At 51.2% G+C, this 23,550-nt stretch overlaps 1 protein-coding gene across 1 annotated transcript in view; it reads left to right on the top strand.

Moving 5' to 3' along the window:
• The first annotated feature begins 14,552 nt into the window (after window positions 1-14,552).
• The window catches only part of PAQR5 (progestin and adipoQ receptor family member 5), a 101,109-nt gene continuing 92,111 nt past the window's right edge, over window positions 14,553-23,550 (top strand). Inside the window, exon 1 of the mRNA XM_025389910.1 lies at window positions 14,553-14,654. The gene's annotated coding sequence lies outside the window, so the exon portion shown is untranslated. The remainder of the gene's footprint in view (window positions 14,655-23,550) is intronic.

The following is a 23,550-nucleotide window of genomic DNA, read 5'->3' on the forward strand; positions in this document are numbered from 1 at the left end:
GGAAAGGGCCCACAGAGCAGGACCTCTGATTCTTTGGGCGGACCCCAAACCAGGGTTTTCTCTATCTTCTCACTGATGCCACAGCAGCTCCTTCTGGGGCCTTGAGGCCCGGGGTCCTGCAGACCCTACCTGTAGGCTCTTGGGGGCTCAGGATGGGAACCAGAGCTGGCCGCGGGCAGTTCCTGCTAAGAGCTGGGCCAAGTCTGCGGCAGCTCCTGGACCGGCACGCGGGCGCCACCTACAGGGCAGTGGGGTCCCACCCCGGCACCCTGCTCCTCTCGGAGACCAGCAGCTGAAGGTGCCAGGCTGCATCCAGCCTTGCGGGAAAGGAAGGAGGTCTGCGCTGGACAAGGACAATCAGGAAAGACCCTCGCTGCTCTTCCCCCCAGCTTATCGGTTCTCCCTTTTCATGTCTGCCCCCGGCAGAGGGAAAGTTCTTTCCAGTGTCTAACCGCAATCCTCCAGACTGCAAGGGAAGCCCTTTTCACCGCAGAAAAGCAGAGAATAGGGAAATCCAAGCGGTTTTTTGTAGCCATTAGGTAGGGTGTCCAGAGATACAGCTCCCTAGAAGTGCACCAAGGAGTTCCTGTCCCATTCAAGTCAACCAGTCCCTCCACCTACAGCTACAGTTCACCCCCATTTCCTTCCCTTTGGAAAACTCTGTATTTAAGTGTGTGTGTGTGTGTGCGCGCGCGCGCGCCCACACCTCCAAATTACACCCCAGAGCCCTCACAGCAACCCAGTGAGGTCAGGATTGTTAGAACTATTTCTCACATGAGGAAACTGAGGACCAGGGAGAGGATGCAAAGTTTCCAAAAAGCCAGGGGCAGGCTGGAAACGGACAGCGATCTCCGGATCCCAAGCCTGGTGCACTTCCGGCCAAACACTGTCTCCATTTTTGGGGAAGGAGGGTGGTGCCAATGTATTCCTGTGTCTATCCCGTGTATACAGGGGTATCTGCGAGAGTGGGCCTCAGCCCAGGGTGCACACTCACGTGCTTTGTACCAGTGCGTGAATGACTGGGATAATGACGATTGGAGACTGTGATGGTATGATTATATGTATTGGTGTTCATCCGGAGTTCCTGGGTCATAGCTCCCTTAGCTCTTGTTACAGTCTTTTGTTCTGATATGGGGGTGTTCTAGGCCTCAGAAGCAGACCTTAGAAAACAGAATCTCTCTCTGACCTCCTCCTGCCTTCCTTTCACCTGCTCATTTCTCTCCTGAAGGCAGGACTCTTCCCCAGCCTCTCTGTCTTGGAAGTGGCCAGAAGGAAATTCTGTGACCTACCTTGTGTGATTGCGGGTCATAAGACCCCCATTTCAGAAGAGGTCCTGCTGCATACCTGGGAGGAAGGAATGCTGCCTACAGAGGCCGAGAAGAATCTGAATAGCAGCCTTGCTGGGTTTCCCACCCAGTCCGTTAGGAGGAGATCATACCTTTTTTTGTCTAAGCGCATTTCTACTCAGTTGTCAATCATGCCTAACCAATGAAGTCTCCATAAAAGGCCCAGGAGGGGCCGGGTGCGGTGACTCACGCCTGTAATCCCAGCACTTTGGGAGGCTGAGGCAGTCAGATCAGATCACGAGGTCAGGAGATCGAGACCATCCTGGCTAACACAGTGAAACCCCGTCTCTACTAAAAATACAAAAAATTAGCCGAGTGTGGTGGCGGGCGCCTGTAGTCCCAGCTACTCGGGAGGCTGAGGCAGGAGAATGGCGTGAACCCGGGAGGCGGAGCTTGCAGTGAGCTGAGATCAGGCCACTGCACTCCAGCCTGGGGACAAAGCGAGCGAGACTCCGTCTCAAAAAAAAAAAAAAAAAAAAAAAAAAAGGGCCCGGGAGGACGGGGTCCAGGAGCTTCTGGCTAACTGAACATGTGGGGTTTACAGAGAATGCTGCATCTGAGGAGGACTTGGAAATTCTGTTCACCTTCCCCATACCTCACCCTATGTGTCTCTTCATCTGTATCTTTTATAATATTCTTTATAATAAATCAGTAAACATAAGCAGTGTTCCCCTGAGTTCTGTGGAGCCGCTCTAGCAAATTAATCAAACCCAAGGGGAGGGTAGTGGGGCCCCTGATTTATAGCTGCTTGGTCAGAAGCACAAGTAAAACAACCAGGGGCTTGCGACTGGCAGTGGAAGTCAGGGGGCAGTCTTGTGAGACTGAGCCCTCAACCTCTGGGATCTGACGCGGCCTTTAGGTAGAGAGTGTCAGAACTGAATCGGAGGACACCCAGCTGGTGTCCACTGCAGAACTGATTGCTTGTTTGCTAGTGAGAGAAATCCCCGCGTATTTGGGCACAGCAGTCTTCTGTGTTGATTGTTGGGGTGTGAGAGCAGATAAAAAACCTTTTCAATTTGTGGCTTTTTTCCACTCACATATCTATATTCAAAACAAAAAAGAAAGGATCTTACATACCCACACCTTACACAAAAATGAACTCAAAATGGATTATAGTCCTAAGTGTAAACCATAAACCTATGAAACTTCTAGAAAATATAGGAGAAAATATGTGTGACCTTCAGAGACTAAAGGAATAATCTATAAAGAAAAAATGATAAATGAGATTTTATCAATATTAAAAATGTTTGCTCTGAAAAAAAGTGAAAAGGAAAACACAAACCACAGACTGGCAGAAAGTATTTACAAATCATATATTTGACAAAGGATGTAAAAAGACTCATCAGTGAGAAAATAAGTACATTTTGCCAATTAAAAACAGGCAAAAGACTGAATAGATACTTCACCCACACACACATACCAAGATGCTGAACATCATTAGTCTAAGGGTAATATAAATTAAAACCAAAACAAAATGATCTAAATACTCAAAAATAAGTGATTAGTTAAATAAATTAGGGTGTATTTGTGTAAAATGTTATTATCCATCCCTTAAGAATTATGTTTTACACTTTAAAATAACATGAAAAATAGATATGGAACAATGCATTAAGTAAAGGAAAGAGAATTTAAAGATATACACAATATTACTCCAAACTTTAAGGAAAATTGTGTGTATGTTACATACACGTGTTCAACAAACACTGAAATACATTAAATATAAACAGGCCTCATTTCTGGGTGTGGCAATTATAGAAATTTCATTTTTATTCTTTCTATTTCTCAGACTTTTCCTAAATATTTTCCAGCCCACACATATTATTTTTATAAATTATTTAAGATGAGAGAAAAACATAGACGTATATCTGAGCCCACCCTCCAGGCATCATTCAGCCCTTTTTGTAGGAGATGCTATTGTGGAGACTCCCCAGGAGTCTCTAACAGAGGAGTCAGGCAATAGACACATCCACAAATCAATGAGCCCATTCACTTCAGAACCTGCATTTTAGCAAGATTCCCTAGACAGGTGAAGGCACATTAAAGTTTGAGGCCCACTGCCCTACGTCAGTGGTTCCCAAAATGTAGTTCCCAAGCAGCGGCTCTCCTAGGAGCTTCTGAGAAGTGCAGCCTCTCAGCTCCAACCCAGACCTACTGAATCAGAAGCTCTGTGGGTGGGGCCCAGCATCATTTGTGTCCTCCAGGTGATGGACAGCCCTCCAGGGTATTCTGCTGTGGTCCCATAAAGGGCTCCCTAGGGCTAGGGACCGCATCTCATTTATCTTGCTATTTGTTAGTTTCCAATTGTAGCGATCACAAATCACCACAAAAGTAGTGGCTTCAATCTACACAAGTGTATTAACTTATAGTTCTGGAGATCAGAAATCTGAAAGCAGTTCCACTGGGCTAAAACTAAGGTGCTGGCTAGGCTGTGTTCCTCTTGGAGGCTCTAGGGGTTGGTTCGTTTCCTTGCCTTCTCCAACTTTCAGAGGCTGCTGGCATCCCTTGGCTCACGGCCGTATTGCTCTGACCTCCACTTCCGTCGCCACACTTCTTTCTCTGACTCTGATCCTCCTGCCTCCTTCTTAAAAGGACCCTGTGATTACACTGGGCCTGCCCTGATAATCCATGATGACCTTCCCATCTCAAGATTCTTAACTTAATCACATCTGCAACATCCTTTTTGCCATGCAGGGTAACATACAGGATCTGTGGATCAGGACGTGAACATCTTTGGAAGCTGTTATCTACCCCACACCGTGTCTCTAGCACTTAGCACATGCCCTGTACAGAACAGATGCTAGGCAAGGATCTGGAGAAATAATGAATGAGTGAATTAATAAACAAAGAAATCAGGAGTCAAATGAAGCCTCCCCTTCTCTCCCCTTGAGCCCTGGTCCACCTGTGAGCATCTGACCTGGATCAAATGCTCCAGGTCAAAGGCCTTGAGGCCCCACAGTGCTCCCTAATGCATGAGTCCTTCAATTCAAGGTGGGGCTCAGGGTTGAGGCTTTGCCCTCAGGACCCAGCTCCACAGGCAGCACCAACAGGCAGTGGGGCAACCAGGCCAGCACTGTGGAGGTCAGCAGTGAAGGGGCTTCTGGGGTCCTGGCTGGTAGGCGTGGTGTCTAGGCCCACCAAGACAACATGGGCTTTTGGTTGAAGTCCTGACTCAGCCACTTGCCAAGCGTGTGAGCTGGAACAAGCTACTTAACCACTATGAGCCTCCTTGGTTACTTCCTCCTGCGTATGGGATGGAAACAGCAGCCTCGCCAGGTCGTCCTGAGAATTAGAGGACATGAAGTGCCTGGCCCTGGAGTGGTGAATGAGGGTGTAGATGCTGCTGCTGGAAGTAGGCTACATGGGGAGCTGGCATTCAGACCCGGGCTTGGGGAGTGGGCTGGGTGCTGGCTTTGATTCTGGCTTGCCTGAGATCAGTCTCCCGCCCTGAGGCCCACTGGCCCCCAGCCATGACAAGCCTGGGCGTGAATTACCCTCTAGGTTTCACACAGTTCTTTCTGTGTGATATGCTGACTCTCTTTAGTCATTCAGTGCAGGAGAACTGATCTCAGAGAAGGCAGGAGTCATTGGGGGGGCCTCCCTGCAGTGCCTAAACTGGGACAGAAAATGCTCAGGATGTAGATGAGGAAACCTGGGCTCTGGCACTCACCAGCTTCCCTGATCCTTTAAACCTCGGTTTCCATGTCTATAAGCATCTGTCCCTCCTCCCATTCCACCCCTGGTGGCAAGGACATGCCGGGGAGGTGAAGGAGTATGCAACCTGGCGGGATGGAGGAAGCAGAACCTGGGACCAATAGAAACAGGCTCTGGCTGGAGACTTCTGATCGGAGGTTTTGATAGTGAGCCTGAGAAAGGTTGTTTATCATTAGTTAGACCTGGGAATATTATGATAAAGACGTTACTGTTCCGTAATTAAGGCTACCAGCTTGGGGCTAAATTAAATATTTACATAGCCCTCGATTATCTTCTCCCTCTCTTTTGCAACTCCCTCCCCATGCTAAAATATTTAGCAGGGATTTCAGGAGTGTTCTCAAATCCAGCTATGGTTCAGAAAGTTACTTAATAGCCAGGAAGTTTGCGAACACTGCTTTTAGTAGATTCCCAGTGGCTGCTGCTCTCGTTGGAGCCCGGGAAATCCACACGGCTCATCAGATGGGGGTGTTAGATAGAAGCTTTTAAGCTTGGATTTTTACAACAGAACCAAAATAAACTGTGTAGGGTAGGCATGAGACAAGCTGGACCCAAAGGGATTCTCTAATACAAGTGTCAGAAACTGCCTCCAAAATAGCTGCACAAAAATGTTTAAAGAGGGAGAAACCCCAGCTGGGCAGGTGGCAACGAATGCAAAGTCAGCCTTTAATTCACGAAGTGACAAGCAAGTCACTTACCCTTTTACGATCTTACTGTTCCTAGAATAGCTGATAGATGTCTGTGGTCCCTTCTGGTTTAATTTATGAAATGGACTAGAAGTACTCTATATTTCCCAAAAGAACAGTGGACAAAATGCCTGCTCCTCACATCATCTGAATATTCACTATTTTTGCCTCAAGGGCACGATCCTGTAAGAGCCTCCAGACTGGCTGGTTGAAGTGAATAGGAGTCCTGTTTGGAACATTAGCTATAGGATATATGTGGTGGTGAATTCAGAGCATATATGTTCCAGGAAGAATTGTATCTATATTTAATTTTTGAAAATCTAAATGTACTCTCTGATTACTAAGAGAAGCCGTACTAAGAACCGTGTGAAACCTAGAGGGTAATTCACGACCAGGCTTGTCATGGCTGGGGGCCAGTGGGCCTCAGGGCGGGAGACAGCAACTGAGAACAAAAACTTTGGACCAGTCCTGATTTGAGATCCAGCTGTGTGATCTTGTAGACATCACAGCCTCAACTTTCCAATCTATAAAATGGGATGGTGATAGACATGGAGTTTGGTGAGTACCACATGAGATACTGATCCTACAAAGCTCTTGGCACCTAGCTTGTAGTAAGAGCTTGGTAAACACTGGCGGTTATTCTCACTTTAAATCCTCTTATCAAAGTGAAGCCTTCCCCTCCCATGGAATGTTTTGTGTAAATCTGACTTCCACACCCTGAGCAGACTGCGTATGTCACAGGGTCCTTCAGCCTGCCCTGAGCTGCCCCGCAGCCAGCAAGGCCAGCCCAGGCCCCAGGAGAGCAGCCAGGGAGAACTTCCTACTCTTGTGAGTTGGAAGGGAACAGAGAACACAGGGAGGCTTCCTCCAGCCTTTCCTGAGAACACAACTTCAAAACGTCCACACCCAGAAGTTAAGAAAGCCCCAGGCCCAGCGCCAGCCCCCTCCTCCCTGGGGTCAGCACCCTGTCTCAGCCCTAGAAGAGTCCACAGCCCTCCAGCCTGCTGCAGAGGAGGCTCAGGATAGCGACTGGTCACTTATCCCCTCCCCCATCTCAGGGGGAAGACCCAGAAACAGAGGGGAAAAGGCCTTTGCCCTTGGCTGAGACTACCTGGGTTCAGCTCTCGGCCTTGCCTTATACAAGCTGTGGCCCCTCGGCCCCCTTCTTACTCTTTCAAAGTATCCGCATCTGACCCTACAGATTTTTTTTTTTTTTTTTTTTTTTTTTTTTTGAGACAGAGTTTCACTCTGTCACCCAGGCTGGAGTGCAATGGCATGATCTGGGCTCACTGCGACCTCCGCCTCCCCGGTTCAAGTGATTCTCCTATCTCAGCCTCCGAGTAGCTGGGATTGCAGGCGCATGCCACCACATCCAGCTAATTTTGGTATTTTTAGTAGAGACAGGGTTTCACCATGTTGGCCAGGCTGTTTCAAACTCCTGACCTCAGGTGATCCACCCACCTTGGCCTCCCAAAGTGCTGGGATTACAGGCATGAGCCCCTGCACCAGCCCAGATATTCTTAATATGGAGTAAAATACTGCCCAGAGAAAGTGAGGCTCAGAGCCTGAGTTGCCTGTAAGCTCTCCGTGACTGTCTGCCCCTTCCTGCCTTGCACAAAGGAGACTGCACTGAGCTAGGAAGGTTGGTGGTCCTGTGGGTGGCTGTGTGGGAAAAGGGTCGGCTACAAGTGGTGAGCTCAGGGCCTTCCCCCGCTTGTAACAAAATAGCTGTCACCGGCCGGGCATGGTGGCTCAGGTCTGTAATCCCAGCCCTTTGGGAGGCCAAGGCGGGAGGATCACTTGAGGTCAGGAGTTCGAGACCAGCCTGGCCAACATGGTGAAACCCTGCCTCTACTGAAAATACAAAAAAAAATCAACCAGGCCTCGGGGTGAGCACCTGTAGTCTCAGCCACTTGGGAGGCTGAGGCACGAGAATCGCTTGAACCCAGGAGGCAGAGGTTGCCGTGAGCCAGGAGATCATGCCACTGCATTCCGGCCTGGGTAACAGAGCGAGACTCTGACTCAAAAATAAATAAATACATAAAATAAAATAGCTCTCACCCTGGCTGCGACGTAGGCTTCTTTCAAAAGCAAACACTGCAGAAAGACAGCCATGTGAGGACCCGTGCTCATTTACACCTGTGCTGGAATAGGCGCATTCCAGAGGCTTCCCTGGATATACAACCAATTATCATCATTGTTATTTATTCATATAAAATATTTATTGCGCAAACAATATTATAACACCACCACAAAAAAAAAAAAAAAAAAGAAAAGAAAAGAAAAGAAAAGAAATTACTCACAATCCCCCAAACCTAGTAAATGGGCGTTTGATTTTCTTTTTACTTTTGCAATTCCCCTCCATCTCTCATTCATACACACACAATTTTCTCATAGCTGGGCTCCGGCCCAGTGCAATTTGCACCGAACACCATATCATCAGCATTTCCCCACGTTGCCACAGTTTTCCCAATTAGCTTTTAACATGAGCCTGCTGTTGCTCACCAGCGCTCTGGAGTCGCGCATTTAGGTTGCTGCTTTGTTCAAAGGGCTTTTTCATCTTCTGAGGATTCTTTCCACGGACTGCCTTCTCAGGTGTGTGACTGCTGGATGAAAGTGATGAATATTTTTGTGACTCTTGAAAGAGACAGTCTAGTAGAGGTTTTGCGTGGGGCTTGCAGACAGCTGGTACCTCAGGGTTGAGAGGGAGCTGGGATCAGGGAAGGAGTCTCTGTGCTTGCCGGGGCAGTGGAAGTTTTGCTTGGAGCAATCCTTAAAGGACTTTAGCCCTAAAGGAGAGGCAGTGGCTTCAGGCTGAGAGCAGATCCCAGAAGCTTGCCCAGAAGGTGCTGCCTCCTTCCTGTTCCTCCCTGAGTGGTGACAGCCTCAGCATCTGCAGCATCCACTCATTAAGAGAAAGGGCGTGGACAACAAGGAGAAACCCAGGGAAGCAGCAAGCACTGTGTAACTGATGGCCCATGATTCAGACAGTAAGTGCAATTGCGATTGCTGCTGGGAAGAATTTGCTGGAGCGGCAGTAGAAGGCTCTATGTGTCCACACATACACATTTATATGTCTTTGCTGTGTGCTGGGCCCGACCCAGAGCACTGTAGGAGCGAGGTGGTAAGGAAGCAGCCGTGGCCTCACCTCTCAAGGTGCCCCAAGAATCAAGCAGGCCGAGGTAGTTGGACTACCTGGGGGTCTCCCCGCTGGCTGCACATCAGAATCCCCTGGGAGCCTTAAAACAGACGTGGGCCTCACCTCTAGATATTCGAATTAAATAGTGTCGGATGCTAACTTGTTGCCAGGATTGAGAACCAATGGGCCAGATGTTATGTTTTCTTATTAGGGCAATTAGGGATGCAGGAACAGAGACTCTCTTAAGCTAACAGGATAAAACAGAAATTACTGTGGGTGACCAGGATGCATGCAGGGGAGGGTGGGCTAACTCCCCTTCATAGAGGCCTCTATAATCACCCTCCTCCAAGCCACCCCAATTAAACCCTCCACCTAAATGAAACAGCCTGCCTCTATGCCATTGTTGCTTCAAGCCCAGCTCCCCAGGTCCCCCTTTGCAAGCAGGGGGCTGCCCAAGAGCCACCTCGGGCCCTCGGCTGCTGTAAAGATATTGCCTGGGCCTGGGAAGCTGGCACCGAGACAGAGGCAACCTGGATGCTACAAGTCTGCTGGTCCCCTCACTGCATCTTTGCTTCTCTGCAAGCGGCTTTCCTCCCTGGGTCAGATGGCCCTGAAGGCCTTGCTGAGTGTTCTGGTCCTTGATGGCTACTGGCCCTCAGGAGCCCACCTGGCACAGGGTACGCCTGGGGCTTCCTTCAAGTACCGGACATGACAGGCCCTTGTGATCTGTCTCCCTGGCCAAGGCAAGTCACCCTCCTCCTGTCTCAGCATCTTCCCCCTGACACACACTCTCCAAGGGCCAGCTTCCCATGCTCCACCTCCCTCAATCCTGCTCTCAAGACAGGGTCACACCTGGGGATCCATGCCAGTTGCAGTGTCCCCTGCCCCAAGGGGTTCTGCCTGAAAGTCTGTGCTTTCCACATGGAATTCAAAGCTTTGTGGCTCCTGGCAAAGGGGTTCTCAGGACCTGGGCATCAGAAGAAGGGCTGGGGGCACAGGTGGGGTGAGCAGGGAGAGCAGGCATTTTCTCTGAGCCTATTCACCAGAAAGGGTATCTTTCCATAGGGACCCCATGATTGGAAGATGTTAGAGGAAGGAGCATCAAGGCTCCTTTTGAAAGGCATAACCAGGCTGGGCATGGTGGCTCATGCCTGTAATCCCAGCACATGGGAGGCTGAGGCGGGTGGATCACATGAGGTCAGAAGTTTGAGACCAGCCTGACCAACATGGTGATATCTCATCTCTACTAAAAATACAAAAATCAGCCAGGCGTGGTGGTACCTGAGTCCCAGTTACTCAGGAGGCTGAGGCAGGAGAACTGCTTGAACCTGGGAGGCGGAGGTTGCAGTGAACCAAGATAGTGCCATTGCACTCCAGGCTGGGTGACAGGAAAAAAAAAAAAAAAGAAAGCCATGGCCAGACTGTGAGGTGGTAGGAAAGGGAGTTAGAGGGAGGTAAGTCCCCCAACTCAATGCCCCCAGCAAGGACGCTATATGGCTTTAGCCTCCTTTCTCCTCCGTAACATGACCAGATAGAAGATGCTATAGGAGACTCTGTCTGACACGGTGAGAAGTTGAGGGAAGGACAAAAGGAGGAAACTGACCTTGCTGGACCCCTTTGTGCTGCCACTGGGGGAAAGACACAGATGTGGATTGAACAGTGTCCCCAAAATGTGTGTCCACATCCTAACTTCCTCTACCCATGACTGTGATCTTATTTGGAAAAAGGGCCTTTGCAGATGCACTTAAGCTAAGGATCTTGAGATGAGCTCATCCTGACTCCAGTGACTGCTGTCCTACAGAGACGAGGGGACACAGACACTCAGAGACGGCATGTGAAGACAGGCAAGATTGTGTGATGCTGCCACAAGCCCAGGGATGCTGGGAACCAGGAGCTGGAAGAGACAAGGAAGGATTCTCCCTCTCAGGGTTATTGTGATGACCACAGAATGCATTTGGAAGTGGCTTTGTAAACTGCAGGGTGATAAGCAAATTCAGTATTTGGAGTTGTGTTTTATTTTGCAAAGGCCTCAGTAAACGTTTGTGGAACTGACCGGTGTTGGTTTGGGCACTGCGTCTCTTCACAGACGTGGGCAGAGGGACCATAAACGCAGGGGGCAGGGATGGGCAGCAGTCAGAGGGAGCCATGGAAGCTTCAGAGGGAGCACAACTCTGCTAATGCCCTGACTTGGGACTTCTAGCCTCCAGGACCGTGGGAGAGTAAACAGGTGTTGTTTTAAGGTGCTGTGCATGATAATTTGTCACAGCAGCACTGGGAAACCACTGGCAACATGGACCCCTTATCTGGATGCAGTGGCAGAAAAGAAAGCTCTGCATAAAGTTCCCATAAAGCATGTCCTCGCCCTTAGTGCCCATTTCCTCCTCTGTCAAATGAGGCAAATACTTCCAGCCCTGATGAGATAATGGCCTTATCAGCAGGGCAACTCTGATGGTGTGGGTGAGGCTGTTCTAGGTTTCGCGCGGCCGGGCAGGTGCCAGCACTTCTCCCAGCCTCCGTTTTCTCATCTGCCAAGTGGGACAGTAAGCCCTGCCCTGGTGACTCCATTGCCGAGGAGATGGGAGGAGGGAGCGGACTTATGGATTGGGGTAGGGTTGGGTGCCAGGGGGCTGAGAACACATGTGAGGGACCTGAGTCTTACCATATTAGCTGAAGGCGATGGTTTCTGTAGTACCGTTTCGGCTATCCAACAAGGCCTTGTAAACAAATACAACATCTGGGCCCACCTGGGAGGAGCTGGTGAGCGCCTGAGGAGTAGACGGCCAGTGGGGATGGGTGAAGAACACATAGAAAAGTGATGTCTGATATGGCGCCCTTGAACACACAGGCAAAGGGAGAGATGGGGCATTTTGAGTCACATGGATTGTTTCCCCCACAAAAGGCTTTTTGAGTTATGTTGTAAAGATGTCAGAGGGAGACTGACGTTTAAGACTGGAGCTCTCCTTCCTTCACACCCTCACCAGGACTCCCTCTGGCCGCCCCCAATCCCTGCCCCCTCTGTTTTTGGTCCCTCCGCCCATTGCCATGAGGAGACAGTGCTCAATCCAATGTCAGTCAGTTCCACGAACGTTTACTGAGGCCTTTGGAAAATAAAACACAACTCCAAATATTAAATTTAGTCAGCACTCTGCAGTTTACAGAGCACTTCCAAATGCATTCTGTGGTCACCACAATAACCCTGAAAGGAAAAAAAGATGATTATCTCCCACTCCACAGAAAAAGAAACTGAGGGCCAGAGAAGAGAGACAGCTTGCTCAAGGCCATTTGATTAGGTTGCCTGACTCCTGGAGCTGCTCTTCCCTGTCTCCTTGCTGCCTTGCTGTCATGTCACCTGCTGTCTCACTGGGTCATTTGGGCGTGTGCCTCTCCCACGCCTGTATCTTCCCAACTGGTGTCAGCTTGAAACCCTCTGTGGTCTGCAGTGCTCCGCCTGGCTTTCCAGGTCTGGGCAGCTCCCTCCTTCCAGATCCTGCCTGTGATTCCAGCTCCTTTCCCTTGCTGTACAAGGTTCCCACCTCTGCACTTTGCCTCCCTCCTTCTTCCTGCCCACGGGTACGTATCCCAGTCCTTCCCGCACTTCAGGTCACCCTCGGCTGCACAGGAGGCCCAAATCCAGCATAGATTCTTGAAGTCCTGGGTCCAAGTTCCAGCTCTGCTACTAACTTCCTGTGACTGTGTGACCTTGGGCAGGTCACTTTCTCTCTCTGGGCCTCCATTTCATCACTATGAAATAGGAGTGTTGAACACAATGCTCTCTAAATGCATCTCCATGTGGTCTAAGTACCCCCCTCCCCGCCCCCTCCCTGCCCTTCCCCCTCCTCTGATCATCCTGTGTGCTTACCATCCACAATTCCCTTTCCTGGCTCCACGTTGTTCTCCAAAGGGTTCAGGTTCAATCATTCAGTTAGACTTTAAGCTCCCTAAGAGCAGAGGAGAGTGTTTTTGGCCAAGACGTGCAGATCGATTCGCTGGTAATCCACTGACCACCTCCATTTAGGTTGGGAGCCTCTTTGCCTTCCCTCTTTAGTTTCTTCAAGGTGCACACACAGATGCCTACAGGAGTCCAGGTGGGGCACCAGGCATCTCTGCTCACCTTGGCTGCTCTGCTGGTGGTGGGGTGCCTGCCTGTGCTGTGCATGCTGCAGCTTTGGCAGGGTGGTCAGTCAGGCCAGTGCCAGCCTTTGCCCCCAGAGAACTCTTCACACCCTATTCTTACCCCAAACCCATCACTGGCCCAGGCATCAAAAGGTGGCATCAAAAGTACATATCCCTGTGCTATTCCCCTTCAAAAAGCTTCATTTCTAATATCTCATTGAGTCCCCCGACTAGCCTTGGAAAGGCAAAACAGGTATTATTAATCTCCATTTTGTAGATGGTGAGGGACTTGTCCAAGGCTGCTCTGAATTCAGCACAGAGCTGGGACTGGGCTGCACTCTCCTGGTGTCCAGTCATTCTTGTCAAACTCTGGTCTGCGGAAAATACATGCCTGCCTCTGTGTAGGCCCCAGTCTCTTTCTCTTTAAGAACTCAGGTCTGAGAGGACAAGCGCATGCGCGCATGCATACACACCCTTACAAGATGCACAACCACCAAAAAGCCTAATAAAGCAGGGTGCCCAAGACCACGGTTCAGGATCCATAAAAACGGCCGGAGATAATTGACTGCAACCTATTCACTGCAAACGGGGCAACTTAGGCCCACAAAGGGCCAGAGACTTGACGCAAGTCACAGAGTAGACTAGAGCCCAGGTCTCCGGACTCCCAGTCCTGTGCTCTCTCCACTGTCTGCGCCCTCGGCAAACAAGGCAAGGCAGGGAGGAGCAGGAGCTCAGAGAGCCTGGGGCTGAAGGGTGGGAGGAAGGAGCCTGGTGGGGGACCAGTCTGCAGAGGTGGATGTTCCAGCCTTTCTCTAGCAGGGCCCGGGTGGGGGTACCAGGCAGCTGCAACCTGTTCCTTCAGCACCTGGGAGGACACAGAGTCTGGTTCCATGAAGCCAAATGTTTCTTCTTTGTCCTCTGTGTCCATTCATCTCTTATCGCTGTGTCCACTGAGTGGCAGAGGTCCAGGCCCAGCATCTTCCAGTCTAGGAGCCTGTGACCTGGGACAGGATCCTTGGAGAAAGAGTGAGGGCTGGCAAAGGGTCCACCCCCCTGAGCACTCCAAGAGACAGTGGTGGAACGCACTTCAAGGATTCAGAGCGGCCAGGAGCCTCTCCCACCGGCCAAGGGGACACTGCCGTGGGGCTGCGGATAGCCAGTTGTTTATTCCTCCTTCCCTGTGCTCCACCCCATGCACTTTTCCGAGGGGCAAGCTCCGCAATTCTCCCATCAGGGAGGCTCTCCAGGGTCCCTGTCGGCCTTCGGCTCCTGGGGTGGAGGTGGGCCTGGGGTACATGAGCCCTAGGAGAATGGGGTGTGAGAGACTCCCGTGGGCTCCTGGCTTGGGTTGCACCTCAGGCTGTGGAGTGCGGTGGCGAGTCTTTGGAGGTCACAGAGCCCAGGGTCGGTGACACGTGATGAGGCGCAGGCCTGGCTCAGGGAGTGGTGCCCACGGCCCTCGGCTCCTCCCCCGGGGCCGCCCCGCCCCATGCGGGAGGGGACGGGCGGGGACCGGCAGGGGTAGGCGCGGCGACCAGCAGGGCCAGGTGCAGGGCCCGAGAGTCCGGGGTCGCCGCAGCCCGGGAGAAGTGACCGGTCTCCGGCCTGCTTGTGCTGTCCCCACGCCCTGTCCACTGGACTCCCGAGACCCTCGGAACCCAGGTAACCGGGGGCGGGACTCCCCGCCGCGCGCCGCCTCCTCACCTCCTGGTCCACGCGCACCCGCCCTCCGCGGCCGCCCCAGCCGCTCTGCGCCCGTGGAGCCCGGGTGGCCACTCCAAGGGCGGGTCTGGGAAAGTTTGTGCCGGGGCGGCCCTGATCCGGCGGCGGCGCGGCGTGGCCACTTTCACCGCACGCGGGGCCGGTGTGAAGGTGGGGCGGCCGCCGCCGTGCAGAAGGCTCTCTGCTGCAATCGAGGCCGGTGAGGGGGACTGTTGCCTTCTAGCACCTTTTCTCTCAGTCTCCAGGGCGTTTGCGCCGCTTACCCTTCGTCCACCGCCCCCCTCCTGCCACCCCCACTTTAATAAAACCCTTGGATTGGGGCTGCACAGTTGGCGATTTCTTTACACCTGTGCTTCCCGCCTCCTGAGCCCAGATGCGAGCCTGGGCTGAGCAGGACCGTGTGGGTGAGGGGCGGCCCTCTGCCTGCGGGGGCCCCTGTTGAAGTGGGTGCCCAGCTACAGGGAGTTCCCCGTGCTCTGTCATTGGCCTACCCCCTGGCCACAGCCCCCAGCTGGACATCTCTTGGCTCCCCTGGCACTTCCCAAGTCCCAGTGGGATAAGCCCAGGAGAGGGGGTGGACCCCAGCACCAGTGGAGCAAGAATTCAGGAGCCCGGTAACTCTCATCCGTGAACAGAACCGGCTTCCTCCCGCTTAGGTTGGGAGGAGGGCTCAGCTTAGTGGGAGTTGGGGGTGACAACTGCCCCTTCCCACGCAGAGCCATAGAAAAGAGATGGGGAGAGGTCAGGGGATCTGAGAAGAACTAGCAGCCAACAGGGACACATCCCTGACTTCATTTGAACCTAACAAACCAATGGCAAGTAGATATTAGCACAGGGGCAGATGAGAAGACAAGGAGGCCCAACGAGACTCAGACATTTGCTGGAGAAACTGGTGGACTTTTCTCCACCACTGAGTGGCGGATTTCCCACCACATCCTTCCAGAGCCGGATGGTTGCTTCTGCATTCTTGCAGTGCCCTTGACTCAGCAGAGGCTGGTTTCTTTCCCCCTACTCCCCACCCCGCTAGGTTCTTCCTGTGAAAGAAGTTCAGGGGAGAGGGCACCTCCAAACAGGCACAAACTCCAGTCAGGAAAGTCCTCCAAGAGCCAGCCAGAGCCTTGCTAAGCTCCCAGAACTCCAGGAGGGCAGGGACCTGCTTTGTTCCCTGCCGTAGCCATAGTACCTGGCACACAGGAAGGTGCTCTGTGAGAATGGAATGATTAGTCTGCAACAGCAAAGCTTCTTTTCCAACTGCCTTACCTCTGCCCTTGGCAAGCAGAAAGGGCACTCTGAAAAGTTGGATCAGAAAGGTGTCCAGCCCCACCACTGAGATCCCTTGGCACCCTTACCCACGTGGGGCAATATTTTTCCTTTACACCAAGAGAATATCCTTAATCCCATGTGCTTTTCTTTCTTTCTTTCTTTCTTTCTTTTTTTTTGAGACTGAGTCTCGCTCTATCACCTAGGTTGGAGTGCAAGGGCGAGATCTTGGCTCACTGCCACCTCCGCCTCCCAGGTTCAAGCAATTCTCTATCACGCCTGGCTAATTTTTGTATTTTTAGTAGAGGCGGGGTTTCACCATGTTGGCCAGGTTGGTCTCGAACTCCTGACTTCAGATGATCCACCCAAGTTGGCCTCCAAAAGTGTTGGGATTACAGGTGGAAGCCACCTCGTCCCGCCCCCATGTTTTTTTCCAGAGAGACAGGGGACTTTTGCTTTACCCTGGTCCTGCCAAGGAGAGGCCAGGGCTGGTGGGTTCCATGCCCAGCTTGGCCCTACCCTAGATTGGAGGCAGAGCAACTGTGTCCCTTTATGTAGAATTCTTACGCATCCCTCCAGGGGTAAGAATTGGAATGGAATTATTTGGAAACATTAATCTTCATTGTCTCCTCTCTCTCCTCACCACTCCATGGGGCAGCTACTATTGGGGCAAGAGAAGGTGCTTTTCTGGGTCTCAATTTCCTCATCTGTAAAATGAGATCAACAGGCTTTGCGTGGTTTTAGGACATAGTAAGTGGTTCCAAAGGACTCTGTGGGCTGCAAAGCAAACTGTAAGTGCGGATTGCTATTTTCTCATGTGTGTTAGCCCGGCCTCCCCGGTTGGCGGTAAGTCCTTTCTCAGCATCTTGGTATCCCTTACTCATCCTGAATACACAGAAGGTTTGCAATACATATTTTCAAAAATAATCCCTACAGGAAGAGAAAAATTGTGAATTCATAAGAAATGGGGGGAGTTTTTTTTTGTGTGTGTGTGTGTGTGTGTGTGTGTGTGTATTTTTTAGCCCAGTGTTAGGAGCCAAGAATGGTGGCAGGAAACTGGGCAGGGCCATGCATGAGTACAGGGACAGCTCTCAGGGGTGGTGAGGATGCTAGGTTTGTGCACAGGCTTGAGCCCCAGTCAGTTTCTCAGCGACTTCCTCCAGGAAACGGAACTGACCAACTCTGGGTTGGTCAGATATATATATTCAAGACAGGGTCTTGCTCTGTCGCCCAGGCTGGAATGTGGTAGCATGATCTCTGCTCACTGCAACCTCCACCTCCTGGGCTCGAGGTATCCTCCTCACCTCAGCCTCCTTAGTAGCTGGGACTATAAGCATGTACCCTCATGCCCAGCTAATTTTTGTATTTTTTGTAGAGGTGGGGTCTCACTATGTTGCCCAGGTTGTTCTCGAACTCCTGAGTGCAAGTGATCTGTCTGCCTCTACCTCCCAAAGTGCTGGGATTACAGGTGTGATCCACCATGCCCAGCCAGAACTTTCAAATTCCTCTCCCTCCCTCCCCATGTAAGGGGAGGGGAGACCCTACCATGCAGAGGAGGATCAGTAGGAGGAAAGGCAGGGTCTGAGAGCCCCTGTAGTTGGAGGTGGCCAGTGTCTTGTTCATCGAAGGCCACGGTAGAGTGAGGGATGTAGAAGAGTCCCTGGCAGTGCTCTGAGGATGTCGCCCACCTTGCTTTGAAGAAATCCTCCCCTCAGTCAGGACTTTTGGGGCCCTGCCAGGAACCCTGTGTGACTCCTGGACTCCTCAGCAGACCCAGTTGCCTGCCTTTGAGGACAGGCCAGCATACCCGGAGTTGGTCAGTTCTGTTTCCTGGAGGAAGCCGCTGAGAGACTGACTGGGGCTCTAGCCTACCATCCCCACCACCCCTGAGCGCTGTCCCTGTACTCACGCATGGCCCTGCCCAGTTTCCTGCCACCATTCTTGACTCCTAACAAGGATCCAGCAGAGTAAGAGCTTTAGACTCAGAGTCTCTAAGCTAGACTAAGCCTTAGCAGCCATGTCCCCCCGCTCCTTCTCTGCTTCATTTTCCATGGCTCATATTCCCTTCTGACAGCCTATAGATTTCACTCCTTAATCTTGTTTGCCATCTGTCTTCCCTGTTAGAATATCAGCTCTGTGAGGGCAAGGCCTTTTGTCTCTCTCGTTCCATGGTCTCTCCCCAGAGATCAGAGTGTAGTAAGTGCTCAGTTAACATGTGCTGAGTAGATGAACACATCCAATGCACCATTTCTCAGTGCACAGATGGGGAGACTGAGACCCAGAGGTGAGGAGTGACTCTTGGAGGCAGAGCTGGAGCTTTTCCTAATTAGACTCAAGTTAATTCAAAGTTGGGTCTCTGTCCCCTACTTTGAATTACCTTGGTTGCTAGGGGTGCTTAAGAGGCCCCTGGCAAGAACCTTCAGGCCAGCTGCCTCCCGAGTTACCCAAAGGGGCAGCTCCCAGATTGAACGGACAGCTGCCACATGAGGCGATTGGAGAGTTCCGGGAAGGAGTCATCCCCATCAGACCTCCATCCTCAAAGGAAACCTCCCAGGGCTGCTCTCCCAAGGCAGCCAGTTCCTCTGCTAGTGAGTTCTCTCTTGGTGAAAATAGTGCCCTCTGCAGGCAGCCTTTTAAAATTCCCCAGAGCAATTAAATAAATAAATAAATAAATAAATAAATAAATAAATAAAATAAAGAAGCACATCCAATAAATAAATAAATTCTCCAGTGCACGAGAGAACTAAGGAAGTCCAAAGCCAGGCTCCTGGCAGCTGTGGGAGAAGGGGTGGCATTCTCATGGACTTGGGCTAGGGATAACCGACCAGTCTGAGAAGTGCAGCCAGAGGCCCAGGGAAGTCTTGGGATTCTGAGGCCTCACTTGGGAATCTGGCAAGACAGCCTAGAGGACACAGTGCTCAGCACGCCCCACAGAGGAGCAGATCTTGTGCGGGCCTCTACATTCCCTCCATGGGGAGCTTTGGCTTTTCCCCCCAAGCCCAGCTATTAACCCCAAACATCTTTTTCTGTCGTCATTGCGGTCTGCCAAATTCAGGGTTGGAATGCACCTGAACCTTGGAACTGGGGGAAGGACACCAGAAATTAGGCCTTGAAGGATATGTAGGAGTTTTCCAACTTGTTGGAAAAATTAGGGAGGAAGGGGACAGGCAGGTGAGGGAGCTGTGATAATGCTTTGCCTGAAGAAACGAATCTGTAATGGGGTTTTCTTCTGTAACTGAGGCCATTGTAGGCCCTCCCCTACCCCACCATCCTTGTCCCCACCACCCTCTATGGGCTTCCTGCTCCTGAAGAGGGTGAGGCCCTGACCTAAGACAGAGCTTCATGCACTGCTGCCCTGGCCTTCTCTTTATTACCGCTGTTACTACAAGTTTACTGACTTTCAGCCACAGTGGATGGAAAAGTACGCCTGTTGCAACATGACGTGAGTCAGTTGTTCATAAATAATGGGATTGCACCGTCAGCTCTGATGCCCTGGTGTCTGGCCCACAGTTGGAGACGTGGTGTTGGCTCCTTGGAGAAAAGGGTAAGGGTGACTCTAGACGTCAGTTTGAAATTACGCAGGATGGCAGTGAGGATCCAGCAGGTGCGGGAGATACAATCATTTTTGGCACCTAGGAAAAAAGATAGTGCCCCCAAAGCAGTGATCCAAGGTTTAATTCTTACCCATGCCCTGTCCTCCAATCCTGGTTTGCCTTACACAGTCATCCTCTCTTCTGACCTTGACCTCAGCCAGGACCACCCCCAGCATGCTATGGACTTAAAGGGTGGGTTTTGCCCAAGCCTCAGATAGGGTTATTCTGTCTGGACACACCACAGTCCCTTAAGACAGTCCTCCTCTGATTATTTGGGAACCCTGTGACCAAGATGGTCAGGCTCATCTTGGTGGGATTCATTTGGAGCCTGCCAGAGACACAGAGCCCAACTATGATAGCTTCTAGACCCCAGAGTCCCAAATTCAGCCACTCCACTAGCTTGCCACTTGTCTTCGAGTTGGTCACTGTACTCCTGGGAGCTGAAGGCTAGTGTTGGCTGGTAGAGAGCCCTGGATTCTAATTCTGACATTATCTAATGCATAGTGTGACTTTGATCCTGTCACTTCCTCTGCCTCAATTTCCTCTTCTGTACAGCTTGGATTCATCATGGTGTCTCACCCTCAGTACTGTTGACTTTTGGGACTGGATAATTCTTTGTGGGGTGGGGGGTGCAGAGGTGGGATGTGCTGTGCATTGTGGGAGGTTAGCAGTAGTCCTGGCTTCTACCCATCAGACACTGCACCATCACCTCCCCTTCCTTTCCTGGCAACCAAAACTGTCTCCAGACATTGCCCCATCTCTGGTTGAGACCCCTGGGTTCAATGATCTATGAAGTTTCATGAATGTGGACTGTGTGTGAATGAAGAGTCAACAGGTGGGGCGTGCAAGGACTTATGGGTGGAGGGGCCCCCTGGACCTCATGCTGAGTGCCAAGGCCAGTTCTCTTCGCCTTCCAGACCTTGGGTTACATAAGTCGGGGTGGGGAGTTGAGGCTCAGCATGAGGGGGAGAGAGGCCTGTGGTCCGGGCCCGCACACTAAGGTCAGTGACCCTCCAGTGCGGGGCAGCATGGTGACTAATCATCTATCCATGCCCTAGGACTCAGCATTCCCCCCACTTTCCCCTCTCACGCTGCCTGGGAGGGCCACAGGAAGTGAATCAGCCCACCCATCAAGCAGAGGAGGGAGAGAGGGTGGAGTGTGGTGTTGTTAGACGCAAGGGCACGCCTGCGCCGGCCTACGCTGGGTTTTATTTTGTTTATTCCTCCCAAGTTAGCTGTTTATTAACTTTGTCCGTGGAAACCCCCTTCTGACCTTGTTGCTCACTGGAAGGGCAGACAATCTTTGGCAGGGGGAGGGGTTTGTTGATGAATATTAGAAGTAAATCACCGTTCTGAGAATAACAGGCTGTGAGGTTTGGGATAGTACTAACCCAGAACTATTGGTTTGGGGGATTCATTACTTCACTGAAGAAACTCTGCTCTGGACTATGGGCTAGACGTGGGGCAGGAGAAGGGAATGAGACATAGTGCCTGCCTGCAGAACCCCTCAGTCTCAGAGGGCAGACATAACTGTCGGGCTGTCCCTACCGGGTACTGGGAATGTTCATGGAATGCATGGAGCGGGGTGTGGGCAGCTGCACCTGGCTGTGTTTCGGGGAATTGGGGGTGGGTGGCTGGGGCAGCACACGTGTTTGGGGAGGTGGCGGGAATGTCCAGGCAGCTTCCCGAGAGGAAGAGGTGGATTTTTTGTTGCATTATTTTGTTATTACCTTTTGTTATTATGGCAAAACATACAAAACATAAAATTTACCATTTAACCCTTTTTTTTTTTATTGATATGGTCTTGATCTGTCGCCCAGGCTGGAGTGCAATGGCACCATCTCAGCTCACCACCACCTCTGCCTCCTGGGTTCAAGCAATTCTCCTGCCTCAACCTCCTGAGTAGCTGGGATTATAGGCGCCCACCACCACACCCAGTTAATTTTTGTATTTTTAGTAGACAGGGTTTCCCCATGTTGGCCAGGATGGTCTCGGTCTATGGACCTCGTGATCCACCCACCTCGGCCTCCCAAAGTACCGGGATTACAGGTGTGAGCCACCGCACCCCGCCCATTTAACCATTTTTTAAGTCTGCAATTCATTGTCATTAAGTATGTTCACATTGTTGTGCAACTGTCACCACCATCCATCTCCACCCCTTTTTATCATCTCCCAATTGGAAGTTGGTACCCAATAAACAATAATTTCCCATTTCCCCTCCCCCAACCCCTGGCAACCACCATTCTCCTGTCTTTTTATGAACTTGAGTACTCTAGATAACTCTTGTAAGTGGAATCATGCTGCACTGGTCTTTTTGTGACTGGCTAATTTCACTTAGCATAGTGTCTTCAAGTTTCATCCATGTTGTGGCATGTGACAGAATTTCCTTCCTTTTTAAGGCTGCATAATATTCCATTATGAATACTCCACATTTCTTTTTTTTTTTTTTTTTTTTTTTTGAGATAGTCTCGCTCTGTCACCCAGGCTGGAGTGCAGTGGCATGATCCCTGCTCGTTGCACCCTCCACCTCCCGGTATATACAACATTTTGTTTATCATTTGTTACTGACACTTCAGTTGCTTCACCTTTTGTCTGCTGTGAATAATGTTGCTATGAACATGGAAATGCAAATATATGTTTGCGTCCCTGCTCTCACTTCCTTTTGATGCATGCCCAAAGTGGAGTTTCTGGGTCATATGGTGGTTCTATGTGTAAGTTTTGAAGGAACCATCATAGTATTAAGGAAGAAGTGTTTGATTTAGGTTTAAGGATGAGCGTGGGATCTCTGGGCACCTCAGAGGGAAGGGGAGGGGAGAGGAAGAAAAGAAAAAGCCCAGGCTGTATGAAGAAAGTGGCGCGGAGGTGTTCGTGCCTGGGGCTGGAGATGAGGCCATGAGTGTGGGAGGGGCTGGGGAGAGTATAGAAGGTCTTGCACCCTTCATCCCCTGCCAGGCTGGGGAACTTGGGCTCTGCCCTGTGGACAGCGAGAAGTGTCGAAGGAGTTTTCATCAGGAAGTGAGACAGGCCAATGGTCATCTTAGAAGGACATAGTTGGGAGGGATGTCCCAGGTGGACTGAGAGGGAAAGAGCCTTCAGACAAGAAGACCAAATGGGAGAAAGCTGGGGGACCCTGTGGCTGTCGGTGGGGAGGTAGAGGGAGCAAGTCTGAAGGGTGCTGTGCTGCACGAGGGTGCCCAGGATTCTGGTTTGTTGGCTGGGTTGATGGTGGTGCAGGCACCTGAGTAAGCTCACTGGAGGAGCAGCCGGCTTGACAAGATGAGGAGCGGATAAACTTGGGCCTGGTGGCTTTAAGGGGCCCACAGAACCACCTGGAGATGAACTTAGAGACGAGGCATTGACAAGTGTGAAACAGCACTGCAGAGTTAGTGGCTGAGTACAAGGTGAGAAGCCAGTCAAGGGCCAGGGCAAGGACTGCCGTCAGATGACCTGGAAGGCCCTGCGGAGTTGAAAGCCAGGACACAGGGTGGCCTCTGCTCAGTGTGGCTCAATCCCTGCCCTGGCTATGTCATATCAATCCACACATTCTCAGTGCCAAGCTCGAGGCTGCATACTTGGTTTGGGCACTGTGGGTAGAGACCCAGAGATCAACATGACCCAGTGACTTTAATTCATTTATTCATCCCATAAAGCTCAGAGAATGGAATCTGGCCAATACTTTTGCACAGCTAAAGACTGAACGTCTGCAGGAGAAATGGAGTGTGTTATGGAAATGTATCATGGGGACATGACAGGCTAGAGCAGGATTTCTCACCTTGGCCCTGCTGACATATTGGACCAGACAATTCTTTGTCGTGTGGGACTGTCCTGTGCACTGCAGGGTGTTTAGCAGCATCCCTGGCTTCTATGCAACAGATGCCAGTAGCCATACACACCCCCTCCCTGCTTGTGACAACCACAAATATCTCCAAACTTGCCAAACGTCTGCTGGGGAGCAAGACCACCCCGCAGTGAGATCCATTGGT

Source organism: Theropithecus gelada, chromosome 7a (assembly GCF_003255815.1).
Source record: "Theropithecus gelada isolate Dixy chromosome 7a, Tgel_1.0, whole genome shotgun sequence".
In the NCBI taxonomy this organism is placed as follows: Eukaryota; Metazoa; Chordata; class Mammalia; order Primates; family Cercopithecidae; genus Theropithecus; species Theropithecus gelada.